This window comes from Henckelia pumila, chromosome 4 (assembly GCF_033568475.1).
Source record: "Henckelia pumila isolate YLH828 chromosome 4, ASM3356847v2, whole genome shotgun sequence".
Lineage (NCBI taxonomy): Eukaryota > Viridiplantae > Streptophyta > Magnoliopsida > Lamiales > Gesneriaceae > Henckelia > Henckelia pumila.
The window spans coordinates 144,972,387-144,991,427 of record NC_133123.1 but is presented as its reverse complement, the minus strand read 5'-3'; the positions used below and the strand labels follow the sequence as shown (position 1 = coordinate 144,991,427).

At 39.1% G+C, this 19,041-nt stretch overlaps 1 pseudogene; it reads left to right on the top strand.

The window, feature by feature from the left end:
• Positions 1-18,441, top strand: part of LOC140861973 (uncharacterized) — a 30,789-nt pseudogene extending 12,348 nt beyond the window's left edge.
• The last annotated feature ends 600 nt before the right edge of the window (positions 18,442-19,041 follow it).

Below are 19,041 nucleotides of genomic sequence, written 5' to 3'. Positions count from 1 at the left end.
ATCCTGCTGAAACAAAGGTGTTTGTTTCTAGGAATGCCACCTTCTTGGAGAAGGAGTTCTTATTGGATAAGAAAGGCGAGATGATGGAACTCGAAGAAGTTCGAGAAGAACCCGAAATACAAAATAACGATCCTACGCCTCAGGAACCATTACCGGACACGCCTGAACCTAGAAGATCCGAGAGGACTTCTAGACCTCCTGTTCGATATGGTCTTCTTCTTGAAGGGGATCAAGATGAACCCGACATTGGATGTGATCCAAGAAACTTCAAGGAAGCAATTTCTGATGCGGATTCAAATTTATGGCTTGAAGCTATGCAGTCTGAATTGGATTCAATGCATACAAACCAAGTTTGGTCTTTAGTAGATCCTCCTGATGGAATTGTTCCAATAGGGTGTAAATGGATCTACAAGAGAAAGCTTGGGCCTGATGGTAAGGTATTGACCTACAAGGCGCGATTGGTGGCGAAAGGTTACACTCAAAGACAAGGAGTTGACTATGATGAAACTTTTTCACCAGTTGCAATGTTCAAGTCCATAAGAATCCTTATTGCCATAGCTGCATGGTATGACTATGAGATATGGCAAATGGATGTGAAGACTGCTTTTCTTAATGGAGACATTAAGGAAGAAATCTATATGAAGCAGCCAGAGGGGTTCACATCCATGGGAAGCGAGCATAAGGTATGCAAGCTTCAGAGATCAATTTATGGTCTAAAACAAGCATCAAGAAGTTGGAACCAGAAATTTGATGAAACAATAAAAGATTTTGGTTTCATCAAGAACCCGGAGGAACCGTGCGTGTACAAGAAAGTAGTTAAGGATGCTGTGACATTCTTAGTACTTTATGTTGATGACATCCTACTCATTGGGAATGATGTAGGGATGTTGCAGTCAACAAAGATATGGTTATCAGGTAGATTCTCGATGAAGGATTTGGGTGAGGCATCCTACATTCTTGGGATACAGATCTATAGAGATAGATCTAAGAGAATGATAGGACTCACCCAATCAACCTACATCGACACCATATTGAAACGGTTTTCAATGGATGGGTCCAAGAGAGGACATCTACCCATGTGTCATGGAGTTTCTTTATCCAAGTCTATGTGTCCCAAGACTGATGCAGAGATAGAGAATATGACACATGTACCATATGCGTCAGCTATAGGTAGTATCATGTATGGGATGATATCTACCAGACCGGATGTAGCATTTGCTCTGAGTGTCACGAGCAGATATCAGGCTAATCCTGGTCAAATGCATTGGAAAGCCGTGAAGGACATTCTTAAGTACTTACGAAGGACTAAGAATATGTTCATGGTATATGGAGGACGAGATCTGAAATTGGAAGGCTATACCGACTCTAGCTTCCAAAGTGACGTGGATGACTCGAAGTCAACCTCTGGATTTGTGTTCATGCTCAATGGCGGTGCTGTCTCTTGGAAGAGTTCCAAGCAGGACACCACAGCGGATTCCACCACTGAGGCTGAATACATTGCAGCATCAGCTGCTGCTAAAGAGGCCGTTTGGATGAGGAAGTTCGTCCAAGAGTTGGGCGTCATTCCTGAATTTGTTGGTCCAGTCCCGGTGTACTGTGACAACACGGGTGCCGTTGCTCAAGCAAAGGAACCAAGGTCTCATCAAAGATCCAAACACGTACTGAGGAAATACCACATCATCCGGGAGATTGTGGAAAGAGGAGACATCACTGTCGAACGAGTGGCCTCTGCAGACAATATCGCTGATCCGCTTACTAAGCCCTTGCCAGGACCATTGTTTGACAAACATCGCGAAGCAATGGGTCTACGTAGTATGACTAGTTGGCTATAGGGCAAGTGGGAGATTGAAAGAGTGGGTGCCCAGTGAGCCAACTTGTGGCTATGGGCTTTGATGACTCTTTGTATAAATAATCTTTTGTTTAATATAATTTATATTTTTTTAATGGCAATGACTTTATCTTTCTTCATAATGTTATATTATGATATACTATTGTTGTTTTGATAAAGACCTTGAATATACTATAGTGTATGTAAGATGTGGTAGAACATGGGGATGTCTGTCATGAAATACATCTTATAGTCACTGTATATTCTAAACTGTTCCTAGTCGATTGAGCCGTCCGAGAATAAGGATAAGGATCGCTCGAGTTTGAGACTAGCATTTGCGATGCGGAGTACCACGTTTCATTGGTAGGGAACATGGAGATGTTCGAAGCATGCAAATGGATATTCATAGGATGAATAATCGAACTACCCTATCCGGACTTTCCAAGTGGTTATCACTTATCGAGTGGATAAAGTCCGCGGTTTTGGTTGTACACCATTAGTCCTTACTACTTGAAACATCATGGAGACTCTATATGCTAGTACTGTGCTTTGACTCGTTTACCGACTCTATGGGGGTCATCAGGTGTCGGGATTGGGTACAGTTACAACACATATAGGAGTCGATGCATTGTTGTCAAGGATTCACCACATACTTGCGAGTGTGGATATCCTATGCGATCTGAGAAGATATTAGTGTGACGAATCTCTGGCCAGAGTACTTGATGTGATTTAAGAAATGGTTTCTTAGTAGCACATGCGATGTCACTAATTTGATCTTCAAGATGTATTGCATAGTTATCGAATCTTGAGCGACTCTCGATATACCAATGGTTGTTGATTCGATCGGGATATATGGATGAAGGGACCGTACTGTACGCTAACCAAAATCTACTGGTTCTTGTAGGCACTATCAGTGATACCTAGGGAATCATGGGGCGATGTTGCTAGGCGCTTTACCATGATTCGTTGGGCAAGTCGGAAAGTGTTGTTCCGAGTCACAAGGAGTTGTGAGCCCACGGCTAGCTGTATCCCTGAACCATTGAGGGTCACACAGTGTAATGGAGTTTTAATCCCCGTTGAGATAGTTAAATTTAAAGAGTTAAATTTAATGAATAAAGAAGTTGGACTTCTTAAATAAGAGTAAGGGAGTAGGATTTCCTAAAATGACATAGGGATGGACATTTTTGGAAACCACTGAATTCGGATTCAGGAAAATTTATCTTGACTTTAAAATGTGCAGAAATGGTTTCTGTGCACATTGGTAAAATCGGTTTATCAATCGGAGTCACGATGAATTTTATATTAATTTCTGAACGTGCGGGCTTTGCTTGTCGGGCCTCAACTTATGACTAATGGGCCCTAAGCTGTTAGTGGCCTGCATTATAAATAAGTTATTGCAGTACAAAAATTACATACAACTGGTCATAATTTGAGAGACAGAAAATCGAAAACCCTAGCTCTCTCTCAAAAGAAATTCGGCCGCCCCCCTCCCTTCTCTGCGTGAGAAATTCCGGTCTGTGATTTTGAATTGCAGTCTGGAATAGCGAATCAAATTCGTTTATTCTTTTCGTAGAAAACTTCTGATAGATTTTCTAGTGCAATCTATCAGAGGGATTAAACCTCTATTCGTGGACCTGATTGAAGAAGTTCATCAGTTCCTGGGAGAGACAACAAGAGCAGAGAAATCTGTTGGAGTCCAATAATCTCGATTCGAGATTGAAGGTAAAATTTAATAATTGTTATTTAAATTTTACACACACTTATAATTTAATCGTTGAACGGTTGATACCCACACTATGGAATTGTTCCATAATAAAATTTTAAACTTCCGCTGCACCGGGTATCAATCGTGATTGATCTGAACGCCAGTTTTCCAACAAGAACCGCCCTTTTTGTTTAGACGTTTGGGAACTATGATTGAGTGGCCTAGGTCGTAGTCGTTTCACCTAGTGCTAGCATACTCATTATAGTTTCTCAAAGTCTAGAGGAGTGGGATACGTGGCACCACCTCGATTGGGTGAGTCGGTGTGTCGTTACGTAATCTCACCCTCGGAATCCCAAAAGCACAGCAGCAATCCCTCGTTATCAGATTTGATATCCCGGTTTAAAGACATGCATTTCATTACATCGTTATTGATTTCGTTGTTGTCTTGAAAGCATGTTTATTGTTGTATTACTTGATATGTTGTTTTTACTGGGATTATCATTCTCACCGATTTATCCGGCTATTGCTTTGTTTTGTATGTGTACTTGGCAACAGGTGGGGCAGGACCAAGTCAGCGAAGGCCTGGTTAGCAACAAGAGGGAGAGCTAGTAGTGAGACTCGGTTTAGAAGTCGTGTCAGCATGTCTACCTAGTTGTTTTGGAACATGTTTAGATCTTGAACTTCGTTGTTTATGTTGTATAGATTATGCGAGTCTTTTGTTGCATGTTATAGACTGGTGCGTAGTTGATCAACACTAGCATTTCATGTAATAACTGGAGAAGTTATGTTTTTAATGCATGAATTTGAGTTTGATGTTTGGAATAATTTTAGTTTGAGTTGCCAAGCTTTTTCTGCTCTGTTTTGTTTCTGCTGCAGAGGGCGCGCTCGAGCGGCAGTTTTTGCCCGCCCGAGCGCAACCCCTTTTTTTATTTTCCAGCAGCGCTGGAGTTTAGGGCGCGCTCGAGCGGCAGTTTTTGCCCGCCCGAGCGCACCCCCCTTTAAAAAAAAAAATTTTCTTTCTTACTTTGGTCTTGGATCTTGTATGCTTAATTTTTGTTTAAGCCGAGATTAGTTGTTTAGAATCGAGGTCTCACATTAAGTGGTATCAGAGAGTTAAGATTCTTGGTTGAACTAGAGTGAGCGGGTAGATCGAGTCTGCGTGTATGGCTCCTCGCATGTGTTTGAATTATTTTAACTGTGTACTTAATTCCATGCGAGCATGCTTTATTATTGAGAATTATTGAATTACATGGTTATGTGATTTAATTTATAAAGCATGATCTACTTGAGATAAAATTGTTTCTGTTATCGACTGGTATCCGGTATTTCAAGCGGTTGTAAGGACACTGATTGTAGCGATTGAGATATCTCGTGTCCTAACCTTTGATTATCAGATGGGTCCTCGTCGAGTGATAAACAGAAACACACCACCAGTTATTCCTACAACTGAGCAAGCTAGCACTGAAGTTGATCAGTTGGATGCTTCAGCGACTCCTATGGAAACCTTGCTGAAGAGGTTTCAGTCGTTCAATCCGCCGTTGTTGATGGGTTCAGAAAATCCAGTTGACTGTGAGAGTTGGTTGGATGATATGGATCAGTTGTTTGATTCCATTGACTATACAGATGACCGCCGAATCAGGTTAGTAATTCATCAGCTGCGTGGTGGTGCTAAGAGCTGGTGGATCATGACAAAGAAAGCATTTGAGAGTAGAGGTACAGAGGTTACTTGGACTCTTTTTAAATCTGAGTTTTATAAGCGGTTTTTCCCTATCTCGTATCGTAAGGATAAGGGAGCAGAGTTTGCAAATCTGAAGCAAGAGAATCTGAACATTGAAGAGTACGTGGCTAAGTTTGATAGTCTGTTGCGTTTTGCGCCGCTAATTGCCGGGGATGAAGAAGCTAAGGCAGATCAGTTCATCAATGGGTTGAAACCCGACATCTTCACGTTGGTTAACACCAACAGGCCTAACAACTTTGCGGATGCCATGAATCACGCAAAGGGAGCAGAAGCAGGCTTGTGGAGGCAAAGAGGTAATCAGGTGGCACCTCAGCAACAGAGGCAGTATCAGAACCCACCGTCTCAGTATCAGAATCAACCATCTCAGCATCAGAGCCAGCAGCAGAGGTATGAAGGTGGTAGCAGTGGGGGAAACAGAAAGGATCAGTACAAGGCAAGGGGTAAACAGTTCAAAAGGCAGGGGAACAGTTCGTCTAGTTCCAGTGGTTCCCGACAGTTTGGTTCAGGACAGAGCTCTGGATCATCATCCTTGTACTGCAGCAAGTGTGGAGGAAGACACTCACCGGATCAGTGTGTGGGAGTCTTCGGTAATTGTAACACCTGTCAGCAACCGGGACACTTCTCTAAGGTGTGTCCTCAGCGTAACAGAGATAGAGCTCAGAGTGGGAGTTCATCTAGACCTGCAGTTCAACCTGAGAGGCAGTCGTCTGCAGTGCACTCTTTCCAGCCTCAGCAGCAGAACAGACAGGGAGGTAATTCTAGTGCGAACCAGCCTCTGAGACAGCAAGCACGTGTCTTTGCTCTGACAGAGGATCAGGCTCAGGCGGCACCTTGATGATGTTATAGCAGGTAACTGTTCGATTTTTGGTCATTTTGCTCATGTTTTGATAGATATAGGTGCTTCCCATTCCTTTATCTCTGAGAAATTTGTGTTATTGCATGCTTTGCCAACTGAGTTGTTGCCTACTGTAGTAGCTGTTACTTCACCTTTGGGTGGAGGAATTGTTTCTGTCAGATTAATCAGGAACTGTGAACTGTGTTTTGAAGGAAATTTGTTAGAATTCGACTGTATCATACTTGGCCTGTCAGATTTTGATTGTATTGTCGGTATAGATGCTTTAACCAAGTACAGGGCAACAGTCGATTGTTTTCAGAAAGTTGTCAGGTTCAGACCTGAAACGATAGACAAGTGGAAATTCTTTGGTAAGGGTTCTCGATCTAGAATTCCTTTGATTTCAGTGTTATCTATGACTCGTTTGCTACAGAGAGGTGCGGAAGGATTTTTGGTGTATGCAGTTGATGTACTGAAATCTAGCCCAACTTTGGTAGATTTACCGGTGGTTAAAGAATTTGCTGATGTGTTCCCGAAAGAGGTTCCTGGTTTGCCACCTATTCGAGAAATCGAATTCAGCATTGACTTAGTGCCAGGTACTCAACCTATCTCCAAAGCTCCGTATCGTATGGCACTTATTGAATTGAGAGAGTTGAAGGAGCAGCTTGAGGATTTGATTGCCAAGGGATACATCAGACCTAGTGTATCGCCTTGGGGTGCTCCTGTGCTTTTTGTTTGAAAGAAGGATGGTTCTATGCGGCTCTGTATCGACTACCGCCAATTGAATCAGGCTACAGTTAAGAACAGGTATCCTTTACCCCGAATAGATGACCTTTTTGATCAGCTGCAGGGTTCTTCTGTCTACTCTAAGATTGATCTGAGGTCAGGTTATCACCAGTTGAGAGTGCGAGAGGAAGACGTTCCTAAGATCGCATTCAGAACGAGGTATGGTCACTTTGAGTTTATAGTCATGCCATTCGGTTTGACTAATGCTCCAGCGGTTTTTATGGGATTGATGAACCGTATCTTTCAGCGCTATCTAGATGAGTTCGTCATTATCTTCATCGATGATATTCTTACCTATTCAAAGAACCGTATTGACCATGCAGAGCACTTGAGGACCGTATTGCAGATTTTGCGAGTTGAGCAGTGTTGAAATGCGAATTCTGGTTAGATCGAGTTGTATTTCTCGATCATATTATTTCTGAAGATGGGATTTCTGTCGATCCCAGCAAGATTGAAGCGGTTATGAATTGGCCTAGACCTACTTCAGTGCCGGAGATCCGAAGCTTCATGGGTTTAGCTGGTTATTACCGTCGTTTCATCGAGGGTTTCTCGTCTATTGCCAAGCCAATTACCCAGCTGACTCAAAAAAATGCCCCTTTTGTTTGGACTTCAGATTGTGAGGCGAGCTTCGTTGATCTAAAGAGGAGACTGACCAGTGCTCCAATTCTTTCTATTCCGAAGAGTACTGGGGGTTTCACAGTCTATTGTGATGCTTCTAACCGAGACTTGGGTTGTGTTCTTATGCAGCATAAGCACGTTATAGCGTATGCGTCGAGGCAGCTGAAACCGCACGAGACTCGTTATCCGGTTCATGATCTTGAACTAGCTGCGATCGTCTTTGCTCTGAAGATCTGGCGTCACTATCTTTATGGTGAGTCTTTCGAGATCTTTTCTGACCATAAGAGCCTTAAGTACTTGTTTTCACAGGAAGAGCTGAATATGAGACAGAGAAGATGGTTAGATCTGTTGAAAGATTTTGAATGCGAAATCAAGTATTATCCCGGAAAGTCAAATGCAGTTGCAGATGCCTTGAGCCGAAAGCTATGTTCTTTATCTATTTCTACTATTGGTGTTTCTCAGTTGATCGATGATTGTTGCACTTCTGGCTTAGAGTTTGAAACAGATAGGGAGACTATCAGGGTGTTTGCTATTCAAGCCGAGCCGGAGTTGTTTGTTGCAATCAGAGAAGCACAGAAGTCTGAGCCGAGTATTCAAGTTTCAGTGGAGAAAGTCAGATCTGGGCATCAGTCTGAATTCCAGGTTAAAGATGAAGTCTTGTTTGTGAATAACCGTCTTGTTGTGCCTGATGTTGCGGATTTGAGACAGCGTATTCTCTGAGAGGCTCATTGCAGTCGGTTCAGTATTCATCCTGGAGGTCGTAAGATGTACAACGACTTGAAGAACCAGTTCTGGTGGAAGAGAATGAAGAGCGATATTGCGAGGTTTGTATCTCGGTGTTTGAACTGTCAGCAAGTAAAAGCAGAACGGAAGCAACCAGGAGGTCTATTGCACAGTCTATCTGTTCCTGAATGTAAGTGGGATCACATTTCCATGGATTTCATCACGAAGCTACCATGATCCGTTCGAGGATGCGATGTTATTTGGGTAGTGATCGACCGATTGACGAAGTCTGCATGTTTTATTCCATACAGGATGAAGTATCATCATGATCAGATGACTGAGTTGTATGTTAGCAATGTTGTGAGATTGCATGGTGTGCCGAAGTCGATCATTTCAGACAGAGATCCTAGATTCACTTCTCACTTTTGGCACAGTCTTCAAGGGGCACTTGGTACTCGATTGCATCTGAGTACAGCTTATCATCCTCAGACCGATGGACAGTCAGAGCGGACTATCCAGATGTTAGAGGATATGCTGCGAGCGGTAGTGCTAGACTTTGGCACTAGTTGGCAGGATTCTTTGCCTCTTGTCGAGTTTTCTTACAACAACAGCTTCCAAGCGAGTATCGGTATGGCGCCTTTTGAGGCTTTGTACGGCAAGAAGTGCCGATCTCCACTGTTTTGGGATGACTTGTCCGAGTCACCAGATTTGGGACCGGATATGCTTCGAGATATGGCAGAACAGGTTAAGGTCATTCAGTCTAGAATGAAGTCAGCTCAAGATAGACAGGAAAAGTATGCGAATTTCAGACGTAGACCTCTGAGTTTCGAGCAGGGAGATCGTGTTTTCCTTAAGATTTCTCTTTTCAGAGGCACTGTCAGATTCGGTAAGAGAGGGAAGTTATCTCCGAGATTCATCGGGCCATACGAGATTCTCGAGAAGATAGGCGATCTTGCCTATAGACTTGCACTTCCTCCGTCTTTATCTGGTATTCACGACGTTTTTCACGTCTCTATGCTGCGAAAGTATCATCCAGATCCTTCTCATGTTCTTCAGCCTAACGAAGCTGAGTTAGATGAGACTCTGAGCTACTTTGAGCGACCGATTCAGATCCTTGATCGGAAGGAGAAACAACTCAGAACCAAGTCGATTCCGTTGGTGAAAGTGCAGTGGAGCCGTCATGGCATCGAGGAAGCGACTTGGGAGACAGAATCTGACATGAGGCAGCAATTTCCGGAGTTATTCGGATGACGTGAGTTCTTCTTACTGTCTTTAGTTCTTTATTCTATCTTATGAGTTGTGGTTCTTGTTGATTTCGAGGACGAAATCTCTTCTTAGTGGGGGAGAATTGTAACGCCCCATTTTTATCTTAAATGAGTTTATTTGAGTTAATCGGATATTACAGAGTTCACGAGCCGACTTAATTTTGATCAGGGTCCTTTTTGCAAATTTTGGAAATTTCAGGGACTAAAATGCAAATATTGATTTTTATATATTATCTACAACTTGATTGGATTGAGAATAGTCTTCTCCTTCTTCCTTCTTGCACGCCATCTCCATTGAAGCCGACCCAATGAGTTTCCAAGCTTTGTGATTTCATTCCGAGCTCGATCCGGCCGTTGGAATTTATTTCTGAAGGCAGATTATCGATCACTGCAGCGAGAGCTCCGTTATATCGTAAGTTTCTCTACGATCAGATACATTCTAGTTTTTGGATGTCGTTAGAATCGTTCGAGATTCGAGTATGTTGTTATTGACAAAGTTCTGATCGTTTATTATCTGTCAGTTTTGAAATAGAGCGACGTTCGGATTTGTTATCATTTTTGGAAGCCATTTTCAAAAGTTTGAGTTTTGAGATTTGTTGGGATTGCCTTGTTGTTGTTGTATTAGCATTGTTATAAGATTATATCGGTATTGAACTGCTGTCTGCATTTCCGGTTTGTTCAGTTTTTAGCCGTTATGTCGTCGGTTTGAGTTTTGGGATTTCGAACCGTTTTTTAGTTGTTGAACTTGGCTTGTAAATCGATCATGGTAATTGATCTTTGATTGTATCTGAACAGATTCGTTTGGAGTTTGTCAAGTCCGTGTTAGCAGCATTGTTCGTCAAGAGTTGGACGAAGAACGGTAAAGAGATTACCTTGAACCGTTGCCTTTGTTGTTGGATTGTTTAGTTGTTGGTTAAACCTTTTGTTGTAGCTTATCCAGAGTTTGAACTACTGCATTGAAAGGTAAAAGCAGACATCGATAGCGGGATAGCATACTCGGGACAGTTGGTTCTCGAGTTTCCCTTAAAATCACATACTTGCATCTACACTCGTTCTAGCATGAGGAACTTGTGTTTTGTTGTTTTGATTGAGCTTTTGTTATATGGCTATGTTATATGTTTCTGTTATGCATTCATCTTGAGTCAATCTTGTTTTCAGCGGGTAGAACCGCCCTTTTTGTTTAGACGTTTGGGAACTATGATTGAGTGGCCTAGGTCGTAGTCGTTTCACCTAGTGCTAGCATACTCATTATAGTTGCTCAAAGTCTAGAGGAGTGGGATACGTGGCACCACCTCGATTGGGTGAGTCTGTGTGTCGTTACGTAATCTCACCCTCGGGATCCCAAAAGCACAACAGCAATCCCTTGTTATCAGATTTGATATCCCGGTTTAAAGACATGCATTTCATTACATCGTTATTGATTTCGTTGTTGTCTTGAAAGCATGTTTATTGTTGTATTACTTGATATGTTGTTTTTACTGGGATTATCATTCTCACCGGTTTATCCGGCTGTTGCTTTGTTTGTATGTGTACTTGGCAACAGGTGGGGCAGGACCAAGTCAGCGAAGGCCTGGTTAGCAACAAGAGGGAGAGCTAGTAGTGAGACTCGGTTTAGAAGTCGTGTCAGCATGTCTACCTAGTTGTTTTGGAACATGTTTAGATCTCGAACTTCGTTGTTTATGTTGTATCGATTATGCGAGTCTTTTGTTGCATGTTATAGACTGGTGCGTAGTTGATCAACACTAGCATTTCATATAATAACTGGAGAAGTTATGTTTTTAATGCATGAATTTGAGTTTGATGTTTGGAATAATTTTAGTTTGAGTTGCCAAGCTTTTTCTGCTCTGTTATGTTTCTGCTGCAGAGGGCACGCTCGAGCGGCAGTTTTTGCCCGCCCGAGCGCACCCCCCTTTTTTATTTTCCAGCAGTGCTGGAGTTTAGGGCGCGCTCGAGCGGCAGTTTTTGCCCGCCCGAGCGCACCCCCCTTTAAAAAAAAAATTTTCTTTCTTACTTTGGTCTTGGATCTTGTATGCTTAATTGTTGTTTAAGCCGAGATTAGTTGTTTAGAATCGAGGTCTCACAAAAATTGATCAGAAAATGGCAAGAAATCTGATGGGATTCTTGCTCGAGAATAGGATAGCAAAAAATGATTTTTTGGATTTGCATATGCTTGAAAATCAGTCATCTTGCAGAAGCATTTGCGACACGTTTAACCGTTGGATCGTGATGCAATTTGGACAGCACGTTTATATAGGGGTGAAACAAGTTTTGAATGGTTGAGATTGAATTTGGTTGTGATATATATTGGTTTCTGGACAAAAACCAGAATCTACTATCCTCTCGCATAAATCTGTGCAGTATTATTGAGAAGGAGTTTTACACAAATCTAACCGTTGAATTGGGTTGAAAATTTAAAAACATATGAAAAACATAAAAATGTATATTTTTAACGGTGGAGATTGGATTCAGAATTCGTTTGGTATGGAGAAAAAAATATGAACCATGGACTTAAAATGCTTTCTTGGATGTGATTTCCTTCACAATTGAGAGGGATACTTATAGGCTTCAAGATGAGATGAAAGGTCTCACTTCAATGGCCATAATCAGCATTTTATGGCCATAAAACCCATTAACATGGTTGTTACATGTGACCCTTTGCATATCCAAATTATTGTGCATTTGATTCTTGATTCAATCGGCCATGTAAAGTTGTTGAATATTGGGGTCTTCACATCCCACCCACCTTATTGGAAGTTTCGTCCTCGAAACTTGGGTTGACTTGCACTTCAAAAAGGAAGAGATATAGTTTGGGCATCTCTCCTCAAGTTCCCATGTGGCCTCTCTTTTCGTCTAGTTAAACCATTGTATTTTTATGTACGGAATGGTTCTTCATCTCATAACTTGATCCTTGGTATCCAATATTCGGATTGGAATTCCTTCATACTTCAAATCTTTGTTCGAGTTTCCTTTAATCACGAGTGGTCCAATTTCAAGAATTTGACTCTGATATGCTTGTCAGGATTCCTCGTAATCGCACGATCTTGTTCATTCATAGGGTAGCCGATTTGTCTAGAATAAATTCATGTGAACGATGCACGAAGTTTTGTGAGTCCATCAATGATCAACCATGACTTAGTCTTTACTTTGGCAAAAGTACCATAAGGTTCATGGAAATATGTTCTCATTTCCATCTCACGAGTTCTAGTTGTTGAAGAAGTTCTCCGAGGCTTTGAATTCTAATTTAGTTTGTCCACACATTTGGCATCTAGCAACAATATTAGTGAAGTATTTCTTCATTCTACTCCCATTACGTCGAAATCTAAGGCTCGTGATAGTAGTATAATCTCGACGGTCTAAATGTATCCCAGTATACCCATTGAATTGTGGTTGATATAAAATGCTAAGATTCACCATAGAAACCATCTCTTGTTGGAAACACTTCAAAATTTGTAATATATCAAATCTTGATTTGAAGTTGATGCGAGGTTGGCACTTAACATCTGTTGGATCATAATATCGATCAAGCTCTTTGTTTAATTGAACTTATATTCGTCCTTATAGGTACTCATTCTATTGAAAAACTATGGTCTTAACTTAAACTAAATAAGACCATGATTTACCTATTTTGTAAATTCTGAATTGGCATTTTCATATACTACTATAACTCTAATATGTATCCTAGTTTCCTAACCTCCACTTAAAATATTAATGGATTCTAGTCTAAACTTTTGAAACTTATTATTCAGAAGTGATACTGATGGAAGGGAATTGAATAGATTTTCCATCACGAAACAATAAGAATATTGACTAGATTTATGATATTTGAAACAACTTAACGATAGACAATAAATGAAAATTAATTTAACTAATTAGTATAATCAATATGATTATGACAACTAAGTAAATTGATTTGGATAGTAGAAGTGTGTTATGGATTTTATCATGTAGACGAGGAAGTGAATATGAAAATCTCGGATATGTGAATTATCAGAAAAATTAATCATATCGGTTAAAAAAATGAATCAGCTACGTCAAATGGTGTGACCAAGTAACGTAATCAATTCTGAGGAGATAAATCTAGTTGAATAATGATGTACAAAACTTTGTAACTCAAATAAATTGCCAAAATAACCCAATTGAACAAATAAAATTAATATGATGAATATATTTATAAATAAAAAAAATATTGGGTTATCCAAACTATGAGTAAAAATATATATTAAAAAATATATGAGGCTGACAATCATATAAAATTTATCATATGACTGGATAACATGATTGGGTAAAATAGAAACAATAAAAAGGAACATATTCTAAAAGAAATGCAAGTAAGAAAGTAGCAAAATTTTGATATGAAAATAAGAGGTAAAACTGAAATAGTTTATGTAGACTGTGGTATGTCCGTGAATAGAATAACTGAAACAAAAAAAACAAGAATAATATTGTCAAACTGACTTATTGGATCAAGACGAATGATGGCTTGGTAAAATAGAAGTGTTACTCAAAATGTATAATCGGAGACGAAAGAAAACAAAAAGAAAAATGTATACAAAATATGTTATAGACAGATACAATCTCTAAACCTTTGGGCAAGATGAAAAGAGAAATCAATTTAATAGGTTAGTTGAGAGGAAAAAAATAACTTCAGAAAGATGAATATATATATATATATATATATATATATATATATATATTAGAGACTAATAAATATTTTGTATCCGGATCTTATTTAAACCCAAAAATTATTTTGATACAATTAATCTCCATAAAAAGTTTCCTTATTGGCATAAATCTACTAGTTGAACCCAATATATTTAATCATACTTGGCTTTATCAAGTTCCCAAAAACCATCCTCTCGGCATGTTTATTTTAGCCGGACTTTTCTTAATATGAGGATTACGTATCCAAAATCTTATGAATCACTAATAGTTGAATTCTTCTCTAAATATATCCTGAACCATATTTTTCAATAGTCCAAACCTAAATTCCTTTAACTGAGTTTATTTTAACCAAAATCATCCTTAATTGGTTTACCCACACAAGATATTGTGTGGCAGATCTATAAATTAAAATTCCTACTTTTGGTGATAAGCTTAGTCTATTGCATTTCAGGAATGTCTACTTCTATTGACTCTTATTCATGTGCGTTCTTTGAGCTAAATGGTGTTGGGTTGTAGCTAACTTGATTTGAGTACTTGCATGTCCCATTACACATTCAAGGACAAAATAGAAGTTCATTCTAGTATTCGATTAGTCTCAACAAATCTATTCCATCAGTCAGTTATTTTGTCTTATCATATTCTTTCTCTCCCAACTGGTCTATTTTCCCAGCTGGTCTATCTGAACTAGGGCTACTTCTAGACAACTGATTTTTTTTTTCAGCAATAATTTCCTCCCATCCGGATTATGGAACCTGGCGGCTTTGATACCATTTAAATGTCACGCCCCGAAATCGGGCCTAGTTGACATCGGCGTTGTTTAACAATTTAACATTGAAACAACAACCTCGTAGTACAAATCTTGCCAAAAATAAGTCTATGTCATAAATCATAACTGTTTTTACAGAGAAAACACAAGTGCGGAACCGATAACATAGTAAGAAATAAAACTAAAATAAATTCTTGAATCTTCGTGTATCAAGTTAATCACCAATCCCAAAATAGTTGTTGTTCATGATCCCCTTCTAGCTTGTAATGCCCCAAAAAATACCCAATTAAATAATTTATGAGAATTGGAATTAAATTCTATGTTTCATAAATTAGATAACTGAAATTGAATTTTATAAATGATCGGGGACTAAATTGCAATTTGGGAGAGTTTCAAGGACTAAAATGCAAATTGGCTAGACAATACACTTAATGAGAAATAAGTGTTGTCTCCAAATCATTCCCATCTTCACAACTTCACCGAGAGAGAGAAAGCTATAGCCAAGGCTTTTCAAGAATTTCAAGCCTCGATCCAAGAAAATCAACCGGTAGAATTTTGATTTGAGCACGGTTTTGCGATCCTCGCAACAAGAGCTACGTTTCTACGTAAGTATGATTAAATTCTATCAAGTTCTAATTTTGAGATGTTGTTGGATTTGAATTTTAGTTGGATAAATATGTTCTTGAGATAATAGAGATGATATATCTAAGATGGTTTGAGAAAATACCATCGTTTGAACATGTTTTTGATTTTTGAAGAATTTTCAGAATTTCTAGAATTTTTGGTTAATGATTTTCGAAAATTAGAGATGATTTTGATGATGATATTGTTATGGAATTGTAGTGATATTGATGTTGAGAATTTTATAAATACCCGATTTTTAGACGTTATGTCGTCGGGTTGAATCTTGAACAAATTGTTAAATGATTATTTAGCAAGAATGACAAGAAATTGATATGAGTTTCATATTGATGTAGCTTTCAAGACTTGAGCATTTGTACTTGGAATTGAGGTATGGATAGACAATGAAGAGCTTGGGATTGAATCCTCGAGAAGATTTGAGATTCTCGAGCCCAATAAATCACACACTTATTTGCTATATTATTTGAATTATATGAATTGATTGAATAGCATGAAATTATGAATTTGATTTTGTTCAATGATTATCGATATATGATGCATGCTAATGATTTGATATATGAGATGAGATACTCAGATTGAGCAGAGATTTTGATACATTGAATTGCATCATCTCATTCATATTGAGCCAGACTTTGTTCACATTTGATGGCAAACTTGTCTAGATTGTAGCGGACGTTTGGGTCTATATTTGAGTGGCATGGAATGTAGAGCAACTTCCATGACCAGAATACTCTATATAAGAGTGCCGAATTCCGGGGTTGAGAAGCTCAATGCCCACCCCAATTGGGAGAGTAGGTGGTGACGTTGTGTTTTCTTTTCCCTTGGGATCCCTAAGACCGAGATTCAGACTGAATCAGAGAATTGATAACCCCAGATTCTTGATCATGCATTTCACCCATGCATTATCCATTTGAGATTACTTATGGATTTATATTGATATCATTGAAATGTTTAAATGCTCATTTGTTTCTGTCATTCATATTGGGTTTTTATACTCACCGGTTTTCCGGTTGTTGTTTTGTCTTGTGTGTGTGCATTGCAACAGGAGGTTAGGGTTCAAGCTTTATAGGACCTTAAACATTTGAAATGAGAGTAGAAGTAGAGCTCGGGTCTAGCAATCGAATGATTTTAAATAAATGTTGAAAACTTGTTGAATATTTGGAAGTTTCAAACTTGTTGCATTTGATACTCATTTGAATGATTTTCGGACATCTCTTTATTGTATATTGTAATCAAGACTTTGAGAGGTCACCATTCTAGGTCTTTGGAGCAAGAAAAGAAGAGAAAATTAGAGATTTTCGAAGCCCCAGCGCGCCCGCACATCTGGTGCGCAATTTTGCGCAACGGAGGCGCGGCCGCGCGCCCGCTCCTCCTAGTCCAAAAAAAAAAAAAAATCTTGTCGCGACGTGTTTTTGCGTCGCCGAATGTAAGGTATGCGTCGCAAAATGTCTTATTGATTTTTTTAAAATAATTTCACCCGAGGTCTCCACATAGCTGATCTTTTTCATTATCTGAGGATGGAAGTAAGGGGTGAGTGTTTTAGGAAACACTCAGAAAGTGGGGACCGATTGGACATGATAAACACCAAAATATACATAGTGCATATCATAATCTCGAAACAAAATAAGCATGCTGAATCTGACACAAATACGAACCAAAATTTTCACTGATAATTATCTCATTTTCCATGGTTTACTGATCACTCCCCTACATGTTACTCTTCTAAGGAGCGAGGCCAAAGGAATGGTTATTATAACCTACCGCATCAGGGCCATATCAAATCAAATCATCGAAAATTCCTTAATCATTTCTAAATTGATTCTTAATAGTGCATCTCAAATACTTTCAAATAACTCTAACATGCTTCAAATAACATAACGAATAGCCAACAAATGGTATATCAAAGTGAAACGAATATACTTATCATGCCGATCAAATTTTCAAAAGCATATGTAATTTATTTTATAAAGTTTAACTCACTCAAGAATGAATATAAGTGTAGAGACTTATATCACGCAAAAGAAAAAGCCCACTTACTTGTTTTTCTTGAATCAAATGTGCATGTAACTTTCTGGAATGATCGAACTTAAAGACTTTAAAATTCTCGATCTTGTGCAGAATTCGATGCTCAAAAGTTGTAATATCTACTCGGCCTTGGCCAACGGATCTTTGATCGATTCTTAGACATAGATTCATGTAATGATGTTCTTCGAAATTGATCAGAAAATTACAAGAAATTTTATGGGCTTCTTGCTCGATAATAGGATAGCAAAAAATGATTTTTCGGATTTGTATGTGCTTGAAAATCAGTCACCTTGCAGAAGAATTTGCGACGCGTTGAACCGTTGGCTCATGATGAAATTTGAAAGAACATTTATATAGGGGAGAAACAAGTTTTGAACGGTGGAGATTGAATTTGGTTTTGATATAGATCGGTTTCTAGACAAAAACCAGAATATGCTTTCCTCTTGCATAAATTTGTGCAGTATTCTTGAAAAGGCGTTTTACACAAATCTAACCATTAGATTGGGTTGAAAATTTGACAACATATGAAAAGCATAAAAATGTATATTTTGAACGGTAGAGATTGGATTCAAAATTCGTTTGGTGTGATGAAAAAAATCTGAACAATGGACTTAAAATGCTTTCTTGGATGTGATTTCCTTCACAATTGAGAGGGCTACTTATAGGATTCAAGGTGAGCTGAAAGGCCTCACTTAAATGGTCATAATCAGCATTTTTATGACCATAAAACCCATTAAAATGGTTGTTACATGTGACCCTTTTCATATCCAAATTATTGTGCATTTGATTCTTGATTTAATCGATCATTTAAGGCTGTTGAAGATTGGGGTCTTCACAATTACCATGAGTAGAAATCAGCCCACTGATTTGATTCTGAGTTTTCCTCATTGTAGCTCTCTTATGGAAAAATTTTGTATTCTTATCCCCCATCGCAAGCCAATCAGCTCGACTCCCCTGCCTCCAATAAATCTCCTCTTGGCTGCTGAGTCTCTCAACTTCCCCTTCTAACTCCATAATTTCGTCAAACTCCACTGACCAAGAATCATGAGTTCTAAACCTTTCTAGTTGATCACGTTTCTCCTTAATTTGACGGGGAATTGAGCCAAATCGTCCTCTAGCCCAGTACCGAAGTGCCTCAGAACATCTTTTAATTTTTGCAGCCAATCCCAACTGAGAGGTTCTAGAACCGGCCCAAAGCAGCTCGAATCACATCCTCACATTCTGGATCATGAACCCATAATGCCTCAAATCGAAACTCTGTGCTCGATGACCAACTACAAAATTTTCAGCAGAAGAAGATCCCAGAGACAAATATATTGGACGATGATCCGAATGAAAGAAGTCCAACGACATACATTTGGCAGTAGGAAATAATAACCTCCACTGAAAAGAGTTAACATATCTGTCAAGCCTCTAAAAAATTAGCTCTTCTTTACACCTTCTGTTCACCC